The sequence below is a fragment of the Loxodonta africana genome, chromosome 3 (genome assembly GCF_030014295.1).
Source record: "Loxodonta africana isolate mLoxAfr1 chromosome 3, mLoxAfr1.hap2, whole genome shotgun sequence".
Taxonomy (NCBI): domain Eukaryota; kingdom Metazoa; phylum Chordata; class Mammalia; order Proboscidea; family Elephantidae; genus Loxodonta; species Loxodonta africana.
In genome coordinates, this window is record NC_087344.1 from 30,241,102 (window position 1) to 30,247,270 (window position 6,169).

Genomic DNA, 6,169 nt, shown 5'->3' on the forward strand with positions numbered 1-6,169 from the left:
TAAAGTGGATATTTTTTTAAGGCAACAACAACAGTATTTACTGACAGATTAGGCATGTAGTGAGGGTAAAAGAAAGGAGTCGATGATGTGAAGATTTTTTACCTTGAAATTGAAAGCACAGAGCTGTCATCACAAAGAAGACAGCAGAGACCATAACAACAAAATGTGTGTTGGGAGTGGCAGTGGGGGGAGTGTGTGATTATTAAGGTTGTGTGTCAACTTGGCTGGGCCATAATTCTCAGTGTTTTGGCAGTTATGATGTAGTTTATCAGTCATAAGATGATGTGATCAATTCCATGATGAGATTTTATATAATGGAATATGCTGTGAGTAGTCAGTTGAAAGGGAGTTTCCTTGGATGTGTGGTCTACATCAAATATAAGTGGACTTTCTGTCAAGGCTCACGGGCTTTCGCTCACTCTGGATCCTGCAGCTGGTTTCTGTTTGTCTGACCTTGGTTTTGGGACTTGACCTAGCAGCTTACCTGTCGTCTTGCCTGATCTTGGGATTCATTGATCTTCGAAGCCTGTGAACAAGAACCCTGCTCTCTGACCTGCCAATCTTGGGTTTGCCAGCCCCTGCAGCTATGGGAATCAGCAGAAGCCTCTATCCTGACCCATGGAATTGGGATGCTCCAGCCTCTATAACTGTGTGAGCCATTTCCTTGATATAAATCTTTCTATATACATGCGTATACACTTATACTGGTTTTGCTTCTCTATAGAACCCAGCCTAAGACATCTGGTAACAAGAGTGGTTCCAGAGAAACAGAATTATAAGGATTAGTTTTCTAAATTGGTTCTCAAATCTCGTTAGTATTAAAGATGTTGATGACTCTGCTTCCAGTAGTAAAGAGGGCACTGCTAATCCATGACATGAGGTGGCAGTACAAATATGCAAAATATCACCACCAATAATAGATCAGGTGTTGGTGAGAGGCAAGGCTCTGGGTGATTGCACGTCTGATACCTTTCTACATTTGTCATAATGAGAAGTATAAGGAAGCTGGTTGGTTGGTTCTACTTCTGCTAGACAAAGTGGTGAAATAGATGAGATCAGGGCTTCAGAGTCAAAGCTCAAATGCCACATAAATGACCTCAAAGTTTCCACTTGTGCCTTGAAAGAAAGCCTTATTTCTTGTAGTAACAGAGCTGATAATTACCAAATACCAAACCCAGAGTCTTATTATAAGCGTGGCTAAATTACAATGCCAACTTAATTCTCAACCTCAAGAGGTGTATGAAGTGAGGGCATTGATAGGAAGAAATGAGATCCTGAAACTTGGGGTGGGGACATATGAGCAGGTAATCAGGAAGCTTGGGACACTGAGCCCCTAAATTCCATTGAATCACTCCTGCCTACATAATCAGCCCTTTTACTCCCATCTGAAGAGATTTCTCCATCTTTGACTGCTAAGCCACCCTCCCCAATAAAACCATTAGCCCCTCCACCCACATCTGATGAGATTAACCCAGCTGTGTCTGAAGAGCCTTTGTCTGAGTCATTGCCTGGGGCATTGCCTGAGGCAGATGCCTTACAAGACAATGTTGGAAGTTCTAAAAACACATCCCCACCACCAATTTTGGCTTCTAGACCTGTAACTAAAGTCCCAGTGACCCCCAAAGAGTGAAGTACAAAATGTGACCCACCAGGAGGTACACAACACTCCAAAAGAACAGCTTGACTTTTCCAATATGTACAGAAACCTGGGAATATGTGTTGGAATGGAAATTAAGGGTGTGGGATAATGGTGCAAGGAACATAAAGATGGATCAGTCTGAGTTTATTGATATGGGCCCACTAAGTACAGATTCTTCATTCAGTGTTTCAGCTCAAGAGGTTAGGAAAGGATCTAATAGTTTATTTGGTTGGGTTGCTGAAGCATGAATTACATGGTGGCCTACGCTAAATCAAGTTGAAGTACCAGACCTGCCTTGGTATACTATAGAAGGCATAATTGGCATGTAAGAGTGGATTTATCAGGTTAGACCTGCAGATCCATACATGCAGTACCCAGAGGACACATCTTTTACCACAATGGTGAGGAACAAATTTGTGAAGGGAACGCCAGCATCCTTCAAGACTGCTGTTGATTGCTACTTTATGTAAGTTGGATTTGACAGTGGGAACTGCCCTAATTAAGACACCTAACTACAATGGGGTTGATTGGGTCCCATGGTGGTAAGGGCCAAGTGACAGCGTTCAGTTGACAAAGACAAGGTGGATGTGGTTACCATAATGGACAGTAGAGTCAAAGCTGTAATCATAATAGTCTGACTCATATGGACATATGGCACTGGCTACTTAGTCATGGTGTTCCTAGGAGTGAAACAGATAGGAAAACTACTAAATATTTACTTGATCTGAACAAGGGAAAGAATTCTAGGTCAAGCAAACAGCATTTGCACCCATTCCAAAGAAAGGTAATCCAACAGAAGGCCGAAATTATTGAGCAATATTATTAACATCACACACATGTAAAAATTTGCTGAAGATCATTCAAAAGTGGTTGCAGCAGTACATCAACAAGAAAATGCCAGAAATTCAAGCCGGATTCAGAAGAGGATGTGGAAGAAAGGATATCATTGCTGATGTCAGATGGATCCTGGCTGAAAGCAGAGAATATCAGAAAGATGTTCACCTGTGTTTTATTGTCTATGCAAAGGCATTCCACTGTGTGGATCATTAACAAATTATGGATAACATTGCAAAGAATCAGAATTTCAGGACATTTGATTGTACTCATGAGGAACCTGTACATAAACTAAGAGGCAGCTGTTCAGAACAAATGGGGTACTGCATGGTTTAAAGTCAAGAAAAGTGTGTGTCACGGTTGTATCGTTTCACCATACTTATTCAATCTGTATGCTGAGGAACTAATCCAAGAAGCTGAACTGTATGAAGAACTTGGGATCAGGATTGGAGGAAGACTCATTAACAAGCTACCATATGCAGATGACACAACCTTGCTTGATGAAAGTGAAAAGGACTTGAAGCACTTACTGATGAAGATCAAAGACCAGAGCCTTCAGTACTGATTATACCTCAAACATGAAGAAAACAAAAATCATCACAGCTGTACCAATAAGCAATCTCATGATAAATGGAGAAAAGATTGAAGTTGTCAAGGATTTCATATTATTTGGATCCACAATCGACCATGGAAGTAGCAGTCAAGAAATCAAAGGATGCATTGCATTGGGCAAATCTGCTGCAAGACTTTCTTTAAAGTGTTAAAAAGCAAAGATGTCACCTTGAGGACTAAGGTGTGCCTGGCCCAAGCCATGGTATTTTCAATCACTTCATATGCATAAGAAAGCTGGACAATGAATAAGGAAGACTGAAGAAAAACTAATGTCTTTGAATTATGGCGTTGGAGAAGAATATTAAATGCTCTTTAGATGCAAGGATGGTTTTCACTGGCTAATTTTTTTAGAAGTAGATTGCCAGGTACTCCTTCCTAGTGTGTCTTAGTCTGGAAGCTCCTCTGAAACCTATCATGGGTAACCCTGTTGGTATTTGAAATCCCGGTGGCACAGCATTCAGCATCACAGCAACAGGCAAGCCACCACAGTTCAACAGTGACAAAGGAATACATAGGAATCAGATCAACTCCATCTGTGGAAAGAGATGATGGAGAAGCTCAGTATCAGTCATAACAAGGCCAGGGGCAACTGCTGAGCAAAAGAGCAATTGCTCATATGCAAGTTCAAGCTGAAGCTGAAGAAAATTAACACAAATCCAAAAGAGTCCAAGTACTACTTTGAGTATATCCCATCTGAATTTAGAGACCATTTCAAAAACAGGTTTGGAACACTGAACACTGACTGAGACCAGATGAATTGTGGGATATCAGGAACATTATACATGAAGAAAGCAAAAGGTCATTACAAACACAGGAAAGATCCTGGATGTCCTAATGGATGTCAGAAGAGACTCAAACTTGCACTTCAATGTAGAGTAGCTAAAGCAAATGGAAGAAATGATAATCAAAGAGCTGAACAGAAGATTTCAAAGGATGGCTTGAGGAGACAAAGTATTATAATGAAATGTGGAAAGACCTGGAGTTAGAATACCAAAAGGGAAGAACATGCTCAGCACAAAGGCACCATCTCCATGATTGTGGATTGGACTGTGGTGATCCATATGATTTTCACTGGTTGATTTTTGGAAGTAGATCATCAGGCCTTTCCTCCTAGTCTTAGTGGCAGGCTCTGCTGCAACCTGTTCAGCATCAAAGCAACATGCAAGCCTCTATGGACAGACAGGTGGTGGCTGCACATGAGGTGCATTGGCTGGGAATTGAACCTGGGTCTCCACATGGAAGGTAAGAATTCTACCACTGAACCACCTCTGTCCCCAAGGGCTCTATAAAAACAAACATGTTGCCATCGATTCCAATTCATAGAAACCCTGTAGGACAGAGTAGAACTGCCCCACAAGGTTTCCAAGGAGTGGCTAGTGGATTTGAACTGCTGACCTTTAGGTTAGCAGCCAAGCTCTTAACCATTGCACGACCAGGGCTCCAAAGATGGAGTCAGTTAGATTCTTGTGTATTCCATCTGGCAAGGTCCACGTGTATAGTTGCTGATCCTGTTGCTCAAAAAGGTTATTTCCAATGAATAGGTCATTGGTCTTGCAAACTCCTATCCATCCTGTCATTTCTATCACCAAGGCCAAATTTTCCAACTACCAATTCTTCGTTTCCAATTTTTGCATTCCAATCGCTAGTAATTATTAATGTATCTTGATTGCATGTTTGATCAATTGCAGACCACAGAATTTAGTAAAAATCTTCAATTTCTTCATCTTTGGCCTTAGTGGTTAGTGTGTGAATTTGAATAATAGTTGTATTAACTGGTTTCCTTGTAGGCATATGGATATTATCCTATCACTGACAGCATTGTACTTCAGGATAGATCTTGAAATGTTCTTTTTGATGATGAATGCAACACCATTCCTCTTCAAGTTGTCATTCCTGGCATAGTAGACCATATGATTGTCCGATTGAGAATGGCCAATACCAGTCCATTTCAACTCACTAATGCTTGGGATATCGATGTCTATGTGTTCCATTTCATTTTTGATGACTTCCAATTTTCCTAGATTCATACTTTGTACATTCACATTCCAATTAATGGATGTTTGCAGCTGTTTCTTCTCAATTTGAGTTCTGCCACATCAGCAGATGAGGGTCCTGAAAGCTTGACTCCATCCACTTCAATTAGGTCAAAAAAAACTTTGAAGAGTCAACTCTTCCCTAGACATCTTTTGAGTGCCTTCCAACCTGAGGGGCTCATCTTCTGGCTCTGTATCAGACAATGCTCTGCTGCTATTCATAAGGTTTCCACTGGACAATCTGTTCAGAAGTAGACTGCCAGGTCCTTCTTCCTAGTCTGTCTTAGTGTGGAAGCTCTGCTGAAACCTGTCCACCACAGGTAACCCTGTTGGTATTTGTGAAGTTAGGGCTGATGTCATGCCGCCATCTTTACACAGGGCCAGACATTTTAAGCCCTCAGTGGGGAGGAAGAGCAGGTTGGGAACCAAGAATTACACCTTGGTGCTGCTAGGAGCTTAGACACTTACAGAAAACCACCCTAATAACAAAGCCACACTTGACCATTGTCCTGGTTATCAATGTTTTGCTTCTGCTACAGATTCCTTTTTGCCTGCTCTTTGAAAATGGAGCTGGGCCTTATATTTTCTCTTTTGTCAATTACTAGCATATGCAATATATTGGAAGAAGGGGCTTCCCTTTCTGGTTCCAGTGAGCTCTCTCACCAGGCTCCTTGAGAATGCCGTTTTGTCCCTACTTTGCTCCGTGTTTATTCTCCAGTGCTGTGCTCCTGCATGGTGTAGCATTGGGACATTACAAGCCTTCAGCTTAGTCTGAGCAGTGGTGGCATAACCTGGAAACCTATACTCTTGGGCCTCTGGCCTAATCCAGATGGCACATCCCACAGCCCCTCCTAAACAAATGTAGACCTGTGTATCAGGTGAGCTGCCCATCCAAAAGTTTAATCTCCTGAAGCCAGTGGCAAACAGAAGTGTGAATTCCTCTGAAAAGCAGCCTCTGTATGTCCCAGCATCAACTGGAATTATACATCAATAGTGAGATATACAATGGCACAGCCCTTTTGAAAAACTGATTCCTAGTTCCATATAAGGA